Source organism: Camellia sinensis, unplaced genomic scaffold (genome assembly GCF_055761805.1).
Source record: "Camellia sinensis isolate YWXY unplaced genomic scaffold, ASM5576180v1 Unanchor4, whole genome shotgun sequence".
In the NCBI taxonomy this organism is placed as follows: domain Eukaryota; kingdom Viridiplantae; phylum Streptophyta; class Magnoliopsida; order Ericales; family Theaceae; genus Camellia; species Camellia sinensis.
This window is the reverse complement of record NW_028129277.1, coordinates 19877501-19893487: the sequence shown is the minus strand read 5'-3', so window position 1 is coordinate 19893487 and position 15987 is coordinate 19877501.

The following is a 15987-nucleotide window of genomic DNA, read 5'->3' as shown; positions in this document are numbered from 1 at the left end:
GCCACGGCGTCGCCCAACATGCCATGCCACGGCCTCGGCCCGCATGCCTTGCCACGGCCTCGGCCGCGCATGCCATGCCACCGCGTTGCCCGGCATGCCATGCCTTGGCCTCGGTCAACATGCCATGCCACGGCCTCGGCCTCGGCCCGCATGCCTTGCTACGGCGTCGCCCAACATGCAGTGCCACGGCCTCGGCCCGCATGCCATGCCACGGCCTCGGCCCGCATGCCTTGCCACGGCGTCGCCCAACATGCCATGCCACGGCCTCGGCTAGCATGCCATGCCACGGCCTCGGCCCGCATGTCTTGCCAAGGCGTTGCCCAACATGCCATGCCACGGCCTCGGCCCGCATGCCTTGCCACGGCGTTGCCCAGCATGCCATGCCACCGCGTTGCCCGGCATGCCATGCCTTAGCCTTGGCCAGCATGGCATGCCACGGCCTCGGCCATCATGCCATGCCACGGCCTCGGCCCGCATGCCTTGCCACGGCGTTGCCCAACATGCCATGCCACGGCCTCGGCCCGCATGCCATGCCATGCCATGCCTTGGCCTTGGCCAGCATGACATGCCACGGCCTCGGCCCGCATGCCTTGCTACGGCGTCGCCCAACAAGCCATGCCACGGCCTCGGCCCGCATGACATGCCACGGCCTCGGACCGCATGCCTTGCTACGGCGTCGCCCAACATGCCATGCCACGGCCTCGGCCCGCATGCCATGCCACGGCCTCGGCCCGCATGACATGCCACGGCCTCGGCCATCATGCCATGCCACGGCCTCGGCCCGCATGCCTTGCCACGGCGTTGCCCAAGATGCCATGCCACGGCCTCGGCCCGCATGCCTTGCTACGGCGTCGCCCAACATGCCATGCCACGGCCTCGGCCCGCATGCCGTGCCACGGCCTCGGCCCGCATGCCATGCCATGCCACGGCCCGCATGTCTTGCCACGGCGTTGCCAAACATGCCATGCCACGGCCTCGGCCCGCATGCCTTGCGACGGCGTCGCCCAACATGCCATGCCACGGCCACGGCCCGCATGCCATGCCACGGCCTCGGCCCGCATGCCATGCCACGGCCTCGGCCCGCATGCCTTGCTGCGGCGTTGCCCAACATGCCATGCCACGGCCTCGGCCCGCATGCCTTGCCACCGCGTTGCCCAGCATGCCATGCCACCGCGTTGCCCGGCGTGCCATGCCTTAGCCTTGGCCAACATGTCGAGCCACGGCCTCGGCCCGCATGCCATGCCATGCCACAGCCCGCATGTCTTGCCACGGCGTTGCCAAACATGCCATGCCACGGCCTCGGCCCGCATGACGTGCCACGGCCTCGGCCCGCATGCCATGCCACGGCCTCGGCCCGCATGACATGCCACGGCCTCGGCCCGCATGCCTTGCCACGACGCCGCCCAACTTGCCATGCCACGGTCTCGGCCCGCATGCCATGCCACGGCCTCGGCCCGCATGACATGCCACGGCCTCGGCCCGCATGCCTTGCTACGGCGTCGCCCAACATGCCATGCCACGGCCTCGGCCCGCATGCCATGCCACGGCCTCGGCCCGCATGACATGCCACGGCCTCGGACCGCATGCCTTGCTACGGCGTCGCCCAACATGCCATGCCACGGCCTCGGCCCGCATGCCACGGCACGGCCTCGGCCCGCATGCCTTGCTACGGCGTCGCCCAACATGCCATGCCACGGCCTCGGCCCGCATGCCATGCCACGGCCTCGGCCCGCATGACATGCCACGGCCTCGGACCGCATGCCTTGCTACGGCGTCGCCCAACATGCCATGCCACGGCCTCGGCCCGCATGCCACGGCACGGCCTCGGCCCGCATGCCTTGCTACGGCGTCGCCCAACATGCCATGCCACGGCCTCGGCCCGCATGCCATGCCACGGCCTCGGCCCGCATGACATGCCACGGCCTCGGACCGCATGCCTTGCTACGGCGTCGCCCAACATGCCATGCCACGGCCTCGGCCCGCATGCCATGCCACGGCCTCGGCCCGCATGCCTTGCTGCGGCGTTGCCCAACATGCCATGCCACGGCCTCGGCCCGCATGCCTTGCCACCGCGTTGCCCAGCATGCCATGCCACCGCGTTGCCCGGCGTGCCATGCCTTAGCCTTGGCCAACATGTCGAGCCACGGCCTCGGCCCGCATGCCATGCCATGCCACGGCCCGCATGTCTTGCCACGGCGTGGCCAAACATGCCATGCCACGGCCTCGGCCCGCATGACGTGCCACGGCCTCGGCCCGCATGACATGCCACGGCCTCGGCCCGCATGCCTTGCTACGGCGTCGCCCAACATGCCTTGCCACGGCCTCGGCCCGCATGCCATGCCACGGCCTCGGCCCGCATGACATGCCACGGCCTCGGCCAGCATGCCTTGCCACGACGCCGCCCAACTTGCCATGCCACGGCCTCGGCCCGCATGCCATGCCACGGCCTCGGCCCGCATGACATGCCACGGCCTCGGCCCGCATGCCTTGCTACGGCGTCGCCCAACATGCCATGCCACGGCCTCGGCCCGCATGCCATGCCACGGCCTCGGCCCGCATGACATGCCACGGCCTCGGACCGCATGCCTTGCTACGGCGTCGCCCAACATGCCATGCCACGGCCTCGGCCCGCATGCCACGGCACGGCCTCGGCCCGCATGCCTTGCTACGGCGTCGCCCAACATGCCATGCCACGGCCTCGGCCCGCATGCCATGCCACGGCCTCGGCCCGCATGACATGCCACGGCCTCGGACCGCATGCCTTGCTACGGCGTCGCCCAACATGCCATGCCACGGCCTCGGCCCGCACGCCACGGCACGGCCTCGGGCCGCATGCCTTGCTACGGCGTCGCCCAACATGCCATGCCACGGCCTCGGCCCGCATGCCATGCCACGGCCTCGGCCGAATGACATGCCACGGCCTCGGACCGCATGCCTTGCTACGGCGTCGCCCAACATGCCATGCCACGGCCTCGGCCCGCATGCCATGCCACGGCCTCGGCCCGCATGACATGCCACGGCCTCGGCCCGCATGCCTTGCTACGGCGTCGCCCAACATGCCTTGCCACGGCCTCGGCCCGCATGCCATGCCACGGCCTCGGCCCGCATGCCTTGCCACGACGTCGCCCAACTTGCCATGCCACGGCCTCGGGCCGCATGCCATGCCACGGCCTCGGCGCGCATGACATGCCACGGCCTCGGCCCGCATGCCATGCTACGGCGTCGCCCAACATGCCATGCCACGGCCTCGGCCCGCATGCCATGCCACGGCCTCGGCCCGCATGCCATGCCACGGCCTCGGCCCGCATGACATGCCACGGCCTCGGACCGCATGCCTTGCTACGGCGTCGCCCAACATGCCATGCCACGGCCTCGGCCCGCATGCCATGCCACGGCCTCGGCCCGCATGCCACGGCACGGCCTCGGCCCGCATGCCTTGCTACGGCGTCGCCCAACATGCCATGCCACGGCCTCGGCCCGCATGCCATGCCACGGCCTCGGCCCGCATGACATGCCACGGCCTCGGACCGCATGCCTTGCTACGGCGTCGCCCAACATGCCATGCCACAGCCTCGGCCCGCATGCCGTGCCACGGCCTCGGCCTCGGCCCGCATGCCTTGCTACGACGTTGGCCAACATGCCATGCCACGGCCCCGGCCCGCATGCCATGCCACCGCGTTGCCCGGCGTGCCATGCCTTAGCCTTGGCCAACATGTCATGCCACGGCCTCGGCCCGCATGCCATGCCATGCCACGGCCCTCATGTCTTGCCACGGCGTTGCCAAACATGCCATGCCACGGCCTCGGCCCGCATGCCTTGCTACGGCGTCGCCCAACATGCCATGACATGCCACGGCCTCGGCCCGCATGCCTTGCTACGGCGTCGCCCAACATGCCATGCCACGGCCTCGGCCCGCATGCCATGCCACGGCCTCGGCCCGCATGCCTTGCGACGGCGTCGCCCAACATGCCATGCCACGGCCTCTGCCCGCATGCCATGCCACGGCCTCGGCCCGCGTGACATGCCACGGCCTCGGCCCGCATGCCTTGCCACGACGTCGCCCAACTTGCCATGCCACGGCCTCGGCCCGCATGCCATGCCACGGCCTCGGCTCGCATGACATGCCACGGCCTCGGCCCGCATGCCTTGCTACGGCGTCGCCCAACATGCCATGCCACGGCCTCGGCCCGCATGCCATGCCATGGCCTCGGCCCGCATGACATGCCACGGCCTCGGACCGCATGCCTTGCTACGGCGTCGCCCAACATGCCATGCCACGGCCTCGGCCCGCATGCCATGCCATGGCCTCGGCCCGCATGACATGCCACGGCCTCGGCCCGCATGCCTTGCTACGGCGTCGCCCAACATGCCATGCCACCGCGTTGCCCGGCGTGCCATGCCTTAGCCTTGGCCAACATGTCGTGCCACGGCCTCGGCCCGCATGCCATGCCATGCCACGGCCCGCATGTCTTGCCACGGCGTTGCCAAACATGCCATGCCACGGCCTCGGCCCGCATGCCTTGCCACGGCCTCGGCCAACATGCCATGCCACGGCCTCGGCCCGCATGCCATGCCACGGCCTCGGCCCGCATGACATGCCACGGCCTCGGCCCGCATGCCTTGCTACGGCGTCGCCCAACATGCCATGCCACGGCCTCGGCCCGCATGCCATGCCACGGCCTCGGCCCGCATGCCCTTCTACGGCGTTGCCCAACATGCCATGCCACGGCCTCGGCCCGCATGCCTTGCCACCGCGTTGCCCAGCATGCCATGCCACCGCGTTGCCCGGCGTGCCATGCCTTAGCCTTGGCCAACATGTCGTGCCACGGCCTCGGCCCGCATGCCATGCCACGGACGGCCTCGGCCCGCATGCCATGCCACGGCCTCGGCCCGCATGTCTTGCCACGGCGTTGCCCAACATGCCATGCCACGGCCTCGGCCCCCATGCCTTGCCACCGCGCTGCCCAGCATGCCAATGCACCGCGTTGCCCGGCGTGCCATGCCTTAGCCTTGGCCAACATGCCACGCCACGGCCTCGGCCCGCATGGCTTGCCAGGGCGTTGCCCAACATGCCATGCCACGGCCTCGGCCCGCATGTCTTGCCACGGCGTTGCCCAACATGCCATGCCATGCCACGCCACGGCCTCGGCCCGCATGCCATGCCACGGCCTCGGCCCGCATGCCATGCCATGCCATGCCACGGCCTCGGCCCGCATGCCATGCCACGGCCTCGGCCAGCATGCCATGCCAAGGCCTCGGCCCGCATGCCTTGCCACGGCGTTGCCCAGCATGCCATGCCACCGCGTTGCCCAGCGGGCCGTGCCGCGGCCTCGGCCTGCATGCCTTGCGACTGCCTTGGCCAGCGTGCCATGCCTTAGCCTTGGCCTACATGCCATGCCACTGCCTTGGCCAGCATGTCGTGCCACCGCCACGGCCAGCATGCCATGCCGGTCCGTTGCCCAGCATGCCACGGCCGTGGCGGCATGGCAAGCCACGGCCTCGGCCAGCATGCCATGCCACGGCCTCGGCCAGCATGCCATGGCACTGTCTTGGTCAGCATGCCATGCCATGGCACCGCCTTGTCCAGCACGCCGTGCCGCAGCGTTGGCCAGCATGCCTTGGCCGGCATGCCATGCCAATGCCTTGGGCCAACATGGCGTGCCACGGGCTGGGCATGCCACGGGCTGGGCGAGCATGCCACGCCACGGCCTTGGCTAGCAGCAAGGCATGCCACGGCCTCGGCGAGCATGCCATGCCATGCCAAGGCCAAGGCCAAAGCCAAGGCCAAGGCAGTGGGCAAGGCCAAGTCCCTGTGCAAGGCATGGCCAAGGCCAAGGCAAAGGCCATGGCCGCGGGCAAAGGCCAAGGCCAAGGCCAAGGCCATGGCGTGCCACCGCCTCGATCGATCTTTTTGAACATGATTCTTTTATACCCAAACCGTGCAACACAATTAAAAATGCACTACAATCAATTTTAAATGTCATTCCCTATTTTTTTGCAATTTTTCTAGAGCTTTTCGAATTTTTAAAGCCCTTATTTGGCATAAAAAAATCAAAATAAAATAAAAAAAATGAAAAAAATAATTTAATAATTTCTATAATTACTAGTGAATCATCCTTTAATTATGGGAATTTTTCCATAATTTTTTGACTATTTTTATTAATTTTTATTATTTTTTAAGTATTAATATCGAAATAAATTAAAATAAAATATTTTCTGTAAAAAAATATTTTTTTTAATTTTTTTTATGGTGTATTAAATTATTTCCTACAACTTTCATGTTGAAAGTTTTGGCAAAAAACGATTACTTTTTAAAAAAACCCCATTATGACTCCTCGAACATGCTTGATGTTTCCTCCTGCCAGATTGAAAAGGGCTTAACAGGCTATTATAAGGGGGGGGCACCTCCCTTGCCCAGGGCAAGGCAGTGGCAGGTACGCCCCATGTTGGGCGCGGCCTGGGCTGCGGCCTTGGGTTACATGCACTGCGGCTCGACCGCGGCCTGGGCTGCGGCCTGGGGCGGCTCGGCCGCGGCCTTGGGCGGCCTGGACCGCGGCCTTGGGCGGCCTTGCGCGGCCTGGGCGCGGCCTTGGGCGGCCTGGGCGCGGCCTTGCGCGGCCTGGGCGCGGCCTTGGGCAGCATGGCGTGGCATGCGCGCGGGCGTGGGCGGCCTGGCATGCGCGCGGCATGGGCAGCACGGCATGGCATGCGCACGGCCTGGGCGGCCTGGCATGCAGCCGGCCTGGCATGCCCGCGGCGTGGGCAGCACGGCATGGCATGCGCACGGCCTGGTCGGCCTGGCATGCAGCCGGCCTGGCATGCCCGCGGCGTGGGCAGCACGGCATGGCATGCGCACGGCCTGGGCGGCCTGGCATGCAGCCGGCCTGGGCAGCACGGCATGGCATGCGCACGGCCTGGGCGGCCTGGCATGCCCGCGGCGTGGGCAGCGTGGCCTGTGCGAATACCGCGCGCGTGGTCTTTTGACCACGGTGCGCGTGTTGCGCGCATGGTCGCGCACGCCTTTGCACGCCTTCGCACGCAACGCACGTCTAGTGATAAGAACCGCAGCCAAGGCAGCCCAGCCCCAAGGCCAAGGCCAGCAGCATGGCATGCCACGGCGAAGGCAGCCCAGCCAAAGCCAGCAGCATGCCATGCCAAGGCCAGCAGCATGCCATGCCACGGCCAAGGCAGGCCAGCCAAAGCCAGCAGCATGCCATGCCAAGGCCAAGGCCAGCAGCATGCCATGCCACGGCCAAGGCAGCCCAACCAAAGCCAGCAGCATGCCATGCCAAGGCCTAGGCCAGCAGCATGCCATGCCACGGCCAAGGCAGGCCAGCCAAAGCCAGCAGCAAGCCATGCCAAGGCCTAGGCCACCAGCATGCCATGCCACGGCCAAGGCAGCCCAGCCAAAGCCAGCAGCATGCCATGCGAAGGCCTAGGCCAGCAGCATGCCATGCCACGGCCAAGGCAGGCCAGCCAAAGCCAGCAGCATGCCATGCCAAGGCCAAGGCCAGCAGCATGCCATGCCACGGCCAAGGCAGCCCAACCAAAGCCAGCAGCATGCCATGCCAAGGCCTAGGCCAGCAGCATGCCATGCCACGGCCAAGGCAGGCCAGCCAAAGCCAGCAGCATGCCATGCCAAGGCCAAGGCCAGCAGCATGCCATGCCACGGCCAAGGCAGCCCAGCCAAAGCCAGCAGCATGCCATGCCAAGGCCTAGGCCAGCAGCATGCCATGCCACGGCCAAGGCAGGCAAGCCAAAGCCAGCAGCATGCCATGCCAAGGCCAAGGCCAGCAGCATGCCATGCCACGGCCAAGGCAGCCCAGCCAAAGCCAGCAGCATGCCATGCCAAGGCCAAGGCCAGCAGCATGCCATGCCACGGCCAAGGCAGCCCAACCAAAGCCAGCAGCATGCCATGCCAAGGCCTAGGCCAGCAGCATGCCATGCCACGGCCAAGGCAGGCCAGCCAAAGCCAGCAGCATGCCATGCCAAGGCCAAGGCCAGCAGCATGCCATGCCACGGCCAAGGCAGCCCAGCCAAAGCCAGCAGCATGCCATGCCAAGGCCTAGGCCAGCAGCATGCCATGCCACGGCCAAGGCAGGCAAGCCAAAGCCAGCAGCATGCCATGCCAAGGCCAAGGCCAGCAGCATGCCATGCCACGGCCAAGGCAGCCCAGCCAAAGCCAGCAGCATGCCATGCCAAGGCCAAGGCCAGCAGCATGCCATGCCACGGCCAAGGCAGCCCAGCCAAAGCCAGCAGCATGCCATGCCAAGGCCTAGGCCAGCAGCATGCCATGCCACGGCCAAGGCAGGCCAGCCAAAGCCAGCAGCATGCCATGCCAAGGCCAAGGCCAGCAGCATGCCATGCCACGGCCAAGGCAGCCCAACCAAAGCCAGCAGCATGCCATGCCAAGGCCTAGGCCAGCAGCATGCCATGCCACGGCCAAGGCAGGCCAGCCAAAGCCAGCAGCAAGCCATGCCAAGGCCTTGGCCACCAGCATGCCATGCCACGGCCAAGGCAGCCCAGCCAAAGCCAGCAGCATGCCATGCCAAGGCCTAGGCCAGCAGCATGCCATGCCACGGCCAAGGCAGGCCAGCCAAAGCCAGCAGCATGCCATGCCAAGGCCAAGGCCAGCAGCATGCCATGCCACGGCCAAGGCAGCCCAACCAAAGCCAGCAGCATGCCATGCCAAGGCCTAGGCCAGCAGCATGCCATGCCACGGCCAAGGCAGGCCAGCCAAAGCCAGCAGCATGCCATGCCAAGGCCAAGGCCAGCAGCATGCCATGCCACGGCCAAGGCAGCCCAGCCAAAGCCAGCAGCATGCCATGCCAAGGCCTAGGCCAGCAGCATGCCATGCCACGGCCAAGGCAGGCAAGCCAAAGCCAGCAGCATGCCATGCCAAGGCCAAGGCCAGCAGCATGCCATGCCACGGCCAAGGCAGCCCAGCCAAAGCCAGCAGCATGCCATGCCAAGGCCAAGGCCAGCAGCATGCCATGCCACGGCCAAGGCAGCCCAGCCAAAGCCAGCAGCATGCCATGCCAAGGCCTAGGCCAGCAGCATGCCATGCCACGGCCAAGGCAGGCCAGCCAAAGCCAGCAGCAAGCCATGCCAAGGCCTAGGCCACCAGCATGCCATGCCACGGCCAAGGCAGCCCAGCCAAAGCCAGCAGCATGCCATGCCAAGGCCTAGGCCAGCAGCATGCCATGCCACGGCCAAGGCAGGCCAGCCAAAGCCAGCAGCATGCCATGCCAAGGCCAAGGCCAGCAGCATGCCATGCCACGGCCAAGGCAGCCCAACCAAAGCCAGCAGCATGCCATGCCAAGGCCTAGGCCAGCAGCATGCCATGCCACGGCCAAGGCAGGCCAGCCAAAGCCAGCAGCATGCCATGCCAAGGCCAAGGCCAGCAGCATGCCATGCCACGGCCAAGGCAGCCCAGCCAAAGCCAGCAGCATGCCATGCCAAGGCCTAGGCCAACAGCATGCCATGCCACGGCCAAGGCAGGCAAGCCAAAGCCAGCAGCATGCCATGCCAAGGCCAAGGCCAGCAGCATGCCATGCCACGGCCAAGGCAGCCCAGCCAAAGCCAGCAGCATGCCATGCCAAGGCCAAGGCCAGCAGCATGCCATGCCACGGCCAAGGCAGCCCAGCCAAAGCCAGCAGCATGCCATGCCAAGGCCTAGGCCAGCAGCATGCCATGCCACGGCCAAGGCAGGCCAGCCAAAGCCAGCAGCATGCCATGCCAAGGCCAAGGCCAGCAGCATGCCATGCCACGGCCAAGGCAGCCCAACCAAAGCCAGCAGCATGCCATGCCAAGGCCTAGGCCAGCAGCATGCCATGCCACGGCCAAGGCAGGCCAGCCAAAGCCAGCAGCAAGCCATGCCAAGGCCTTGGCCACCAGCATGCCATGCCACGGCCAAGGCAGCCCAGCCAAAGCCAGCAGCATGCCATGCCAAGGCCTAGGCCAGCAGCATGCCATGCCACGGCCAAGGCAGGCCAGCCAAAGCCAGCAGCATGCCATGCCAAGGCCAAGGCCAGCAGCATGCCATGCCAAGGCCAAGGCAAGGCAGCCCAACCAAAGCCAGCAGCATGCCATGCCAAGGCCTAGGCCAGCAGCATGCCATGCCACGGCCAAGGCAGGCCAGCCAAAGCCAGCAGCATGCCATGCCAAGGCCAAGGCCAGCAGCATGCCATGCCACGGCCAAGGCAGCCCAACCAAAGCCAGCAGCATGCCGTGCCAAGGCCTAGGCCAGCAGCATGCCATGCCACGGCCAAGGCAGGCCAGCCAAAGCCAGCAGCATGCCATGCCAAGGCCAAGGCCAGCAGCATGCCATGCCACGGCCAAGGCAGCCCAGCCAAAGCCAGCAGCATGCCATGCCAAGGCCTAGGCCAGCAGCATGCCATGCCACGGCCAAGGCAGGCAAGCCAAAGCCAGCAGCATGCCATGCCAAGGCCAAGGCCAGCAGCATGCCATGCCACGGCCAAGGCAGCCCAGCCAAAGCCAGCAGCATGCCATGCCAAGGCCAAGGCCAGCAGCATGCCATGCCACGGCCAAGGCAGCCCAACCAAAGCCAGCAGCATGCCATGCCAAGGCATAGGCCAGCAGCATGCCATGCCACGGCCAAGGCAGGCCAGCCAAAGCCAGCAGCATGCCATGCCAAGGCCAAGGCCAGCAGCATGCCATGCCACGGCCAAGGCAGCCCAGCCAAAGCCAGCAGCATGCCATGCCAAGGCCTAGGCCAGCAGCATGCCATGCCACGGCCAAGGCAGGCAAGCCAAAGCCAGCAGCATGCCATGCCAAGGCCAAGGCCAGCAGCATGCCATGCCACGGCCAAGGCAGCCCAGCCAAAGCCAGCAGCATGCCATGCCAAGGCCAAGGCCAGCAGCATGCCATGCCACGGCCAAGGCAGCCCAGCCAAAGCCAGCAGCATGCCATGCCAAGGCCTAGGCCAGCAGCATGCCATGCCACGGCCAAGGCAGGCCAGCCAAAGCCAGCAGCATGCCATGCCAAGGCCAAGGCCAGCAGCATGCCATGCCACGGCCAAGGCAGCCCAACCAAAGCCAGCAGCATGCCATGCCAAGGCCTAGGCCAGCAGCATGCCATGCCACGGCCAAGGCAGGCCAGCCAAAGCCAGCAGCAAGCCATGCCAAGGCCTTGGCCACCAGCATGCCATGCCACGGCCAAGGCAGCCCAGCCAAAGCCAGCAGCATGCCATGCCAAGGCCTAGGCCAGCAGCATGCCATGCCACGGCCAAGGCAGGCCAGCCAAAGCCAGCAGCATGCCATGCCAAGGCCAAGGCCAGCAGCATGCCATGCCACGGCCAAGGCAGCCCAACCAAAGCCAGCAGCATGCCATGCCAAGGCCTAGGCCAGCAGCATGCCATGCCACGGCCAAGGCAGGCCAGCCAAAGCCAGCAGCATGCCATGCCAAGGCCAAGGCCAGCAGCATGCCATGCCACGGCCAAGGCAGCCCAGCCAAAGCCAGCAGCATGCCATGCCAAGGCCTAGGCCAGCAGCATGCCATGCCACGGCCAAGGCAGGCAAGCCAAAGCCAGCAGCATGCCATGCCAAGGCCAAGGCCAGCAGCATGCCATGCCACGGCCAAGGCAGCCCAGCCAAAGCCAGCAGCATGCCATGCCAAGGCCAAGGCCAGCAGCATGCCATGCCACGGCCAAGGCAGCCCAGCCAAAGCCAGCAGCATGCCATGCCAAGGCCTAGGCCAGCAGCATGCCATGCCACGGCCAAGGCAGGCCAGCCAAAGCCAGCAGCAAGCCATGCCAAGGCCTAGGCCACCAGCATGCCATGCCACGGCCAAGGCAGCCCAGCCAAAGCCAGCAGCATGCCATGCCAAGGCCTAGGCCAGCAGCATGCCATGCCACGGCCAAGGCAGGCCAGCCAAAGCCAGCAGCATGCCATGCCAAGGCCAAGGCCAGCAGCATGCCATGCCACGGCCAAGGCAGCCCAACCAAAGCCAGCAGCATGCCATGCCAAGGCCTAGGCCAGCAGCATGCCATGCCACGGCCAAGGCAGGCCAGCCAAAGCCAGCAGCATGCCATGCCAAGGCCAAGGCCAGCAGCATGCCATGCCACGGCCAAGGCAGCCCAGCCAAAGCCAGCAGCATGCCATGCCAAGGCCTAGGCCAGCAGCATGCCATGCCACGGCCAAGGCAGGCAAGCCAAAGCCAGCAGCATGCCATGCCAAGGCCAAGGCCAGCAGCATGCCATGCCACGGCCAAGGCAGCCCAGCCAAAGCCAGCAGCATGCCATGCCAAGGCCAAGGCCAGCGGCATGCCATGCCACGGCCAAGGCAGCCCAGCCAAAGCCAGCAGCATGCCATGCCAAGGCCTAGGCCAGCCGCATGCCATGCCACGGCCAAGGCAGGCCAGCCAAAGCCAGCAGCATGCCATGCCAAGGCCAAGGCCAGCAGCATGCCATGCCACGGCCAAGGCAGCCCAACCAAAGCCAGCAGCATGCCATGCCAAGGCCTAGGCCAGCAGCATGCCATGCCACGGCCAAGGCAGGCCAGCCAAAGCCAGCAGCAAGCCATGCCAAGGCCTTGGCCACCAGCATGCCATGCCACGGCCAAGGCAGCCCAGCCAAAGCCAGCAGCATGCCATGCCAAGGCCTAGGCCAGCAGCATGCCATGCCACGGCCAAGGCAGGCCAGCCAAAGCCAGCAGCATGCCATGCCAAGGCCAAGGCCAGCAGCATGCCATGCCAAGGCCAAGGCAAGGCAGCCCAACCAAAGCCAGCAGCATGCCATGCCAAGGCCTAGGCCAGCAGCATGCCATGCCACGGCCAAGGCAGGCCAGCCAAAGCCAGCAGCATGCCATGCCAAGGCCAAGGCCAGCAGCATGCCATGCCACGGCCAAGGCAGCCCAGCCAAAGCCAGCAGCATGCCATGCCAAGGCCTAGGCCAGCAGCATGCCATGCCACGGCCAAGGCAGGCAAGCCAAAGCCAGCAGCATGCCATGCCAAGGCCAAGGCCAGCAGCATGCCATGCCACGGCCAAGGCAGCCCAGCCAAAGCCAGCAGCATGCCATGCCAAGGCCAAGGCCCGCAGCATGCCATGCCACGGCCAAGGCAGCCCAGCCAAAGCCAGCAGCATGCCATGCCAAGGCCTAGGCCAGCAGCATGCCATGCCACGGCCAAGGCAGGCCAGCCAAAGCCAGCAGCATGCCATGCCAAGGCCAAGGCCAGCAGCATGCCATGCCACGGCCAAGGCAGCCCAACCAAAGCCAGCAGCATGCCATGCCAAGGCCTAGGCCAGCAGCATGCCATGCCACGGCCAAGGCAGGCCAGCCAAAGCCAGCAGCAAGCCATGCCAAGGCCTAGGCCACCAGCATTCCATGCCACGGCCAAGGCAGCCCAGCCAAAGCCAGCAGCATGCCATGCCAAGGCCTAGGCCAGCAGCATGCCATGCCACGGCCAAGGCAGGCAAGCCAAAGCCAGCAGCATGCCATGCCAAGGCCAAGGCCAGCAGCATGCCATGCCACGGCCAAGGCAGCCCAGCCAAAGCCAGCAGCATGCCATGCCACGGCCAAGGCAGCCCAGCCAAAGCCAGCAGCATGCCATGCCAAGGCCTAGGCCAGCAGCATGCCATGCCACGGCCAAGGCAGGCCAGCCAAAGCCAGCAGCATGCCATGCCAAGGCCTAGGCCAGCAGCATGCCATGCCACGGCCAAGGCAGGCCAGCCAAAGCCAGCAGCATGCCATGCCAAGGCCAAGGCCAGCAGCATGCCATGCCACGGCCAAGGCAGCCCAGCCAAAGCCAGCAGCATGCCATGCCAAGGCCAAGGCCAGCAGCATGCCATGCCACGGCCAAGGCAGCCCAGCCAAAGCCAGCAGCATGCCATGCCAAGGCCTAGGCCAGCAGCATGCCATGCCACGGCTAAGGCAGGCCAGCCAAAGCCAGCAGCATGCCATGCCAAGGCCAAGGCCAGCAGCATGCCATGCCACGGCCTAGGCCAGCAGCATGCCATGCCACGGCCAAGGCAGCCCAGCCAAAGCCAGCAGCATGCCATGCCACGGCCAAGGCAGCCCAGCCAAAGCCAGCAGCATGCCATGCCAAGGCCAAGGCCAAGGCCAGCAGCATGCCATGCCACGGCCAAGGCCAAGGCCAAGGCAGCCCATCCGAAGCCAGCAACATTCCATGGCAAGGCCAACGCAGCCCAGCCAAAGCCGGCGGCATGCCATGCCAAGGCCAAGGCCAGCCGCATGTCTTGCCACGGCCTTGTCCCGCAGCGTGGCGTGCCTTGGCCTTGGGCTAGAACATCGCATGCCACGCCCTTGGCAAGCAATCCTGTCCCTCGTGTAATTGCCATTTGGTTTGGCTTTGACTTACGTATATGTTGCCCTGCGAAATGCTTGTCCCTCGGGTAATAGCCGGTTTGGTTGCCTTTGACTTGCGAACACGTTGCTAGTGCTTTCCCCAGTGGAAGCTTGTTGGGAAAAGTATGTCCCTCGGAAGTTGCCTGTTGCGTTTGTTATTTGCATTCGAGCTATCCGATGCTTGCTGGGTTTCTCTAAGAGTTTTTGCACGTTCGTCGGGCTTTTTAATTATTTATTTACTCATAAAAATTATAATAAAATAAATTAAAAATAAAAAAATAATTAAAAAAATTACTATAATTACTAGTGCCTCATCTTATAATTGTTGGAATTTTTCTAGAATTTTTTGAGTATTTTTAGTAATTTTTATTATTTTTTAAGTATTAAAATTGAAATAAATTAAAATAAAATATTCCGGTGGCCAAATATTTTTTTATAATTTTTTTTATGGTGTATTAAATTATTTCATACAACTTTCATGTTGAAAGTTTTGGCAAAAAACCATTACTTTTTAAAAAAACCCCATTATGACTCCTCGAACATGCTTGATGTTTCCTCCTGCCAGATTGAAAAGGGCTTAACAGGCTATTATAAGGGGGGGGCACCTCCCTTAAGGCTGGCCAGCATGGCCAGGCCACAGGCCACGCCTATGCCTAGGCGGGCGCTTGGCACATGCCATCGCTTGGCTTGTGGCATTGGCTTGTGGCATCGAAACTACATAGCCAAGCACGGGATGCGTCGAGTGGCGGCCCGCGGCGGTGGCGGTGGCACGTTGGCCTAGGGCAGCATGCCATGCCACAGCCTTGGCCAGCAACATGGCATGCCAAAGCCTTGGCCAGCAGCATGCCATGCCCTGGCCTTGGCAAGCATGTCATGCCACGGCCTTGGCCAGCAGCATGCCATGCCACGGCCTTGGCCAGCAGCATGCCATGCCCCGGCCTTGGCCAGCATGTCATGCCACGGCCTTGGCCAGCAGCATGCCATGCCACAGCCTTGGCCAGCAGCATGCCATGCCACAGCCTTGGCCAGCAACATGGCATGCCAAAGCCTTGGCCAGCAGCACGCCATGCCCCGGCCTTGGCAAGCTTGTCATGCCACGGCCATGGCCAGCAGCGTGCTATGCCCCGGCCTTGGCCAGCAGCGTGCCATGCCACGACCTTGGCCAGCAGCTTGCCATGCCCCGGCCTTGGCCAGCATGTCATGCCACGGCCTTGGCCAGCAGCATGCCATGCCACGGCCTTGGCCAGCAACATGGCATGCCGCGGCCTTGGCCAGCAGCATGCCATGCCCTGGCCTTGGCAAGCATGTCATGCCACGGCCTTGGCCAGCAGCATGCCATGCCACGGCCTTGGCCAGCAGCATGCCATGCCCCGGCCTTGGCCAGCATGTCATGCCACGGCCTTGGCCAGTAGCATGGCATGCCACAGCCTTGGCCAGCAGCATGCCATGCCACAGCCTTGGCCAGCAGCATGCCATGCCACAGCCTTGGCCAGCAACATGGCATGCCAAAGCCTTGGCCAGCAGCACGCCATGCCCCGGCCTTGGCAAGCTTGTCATGCCACGGCCATGGCCAGCAAGCAGCGTGCTATGCCCCGGCCTTGGCCAGCAGCGTGCCATGCCACGACCTTGGCCAGCAGCTTGCCATGCCCCGGCCTTGGCCAGC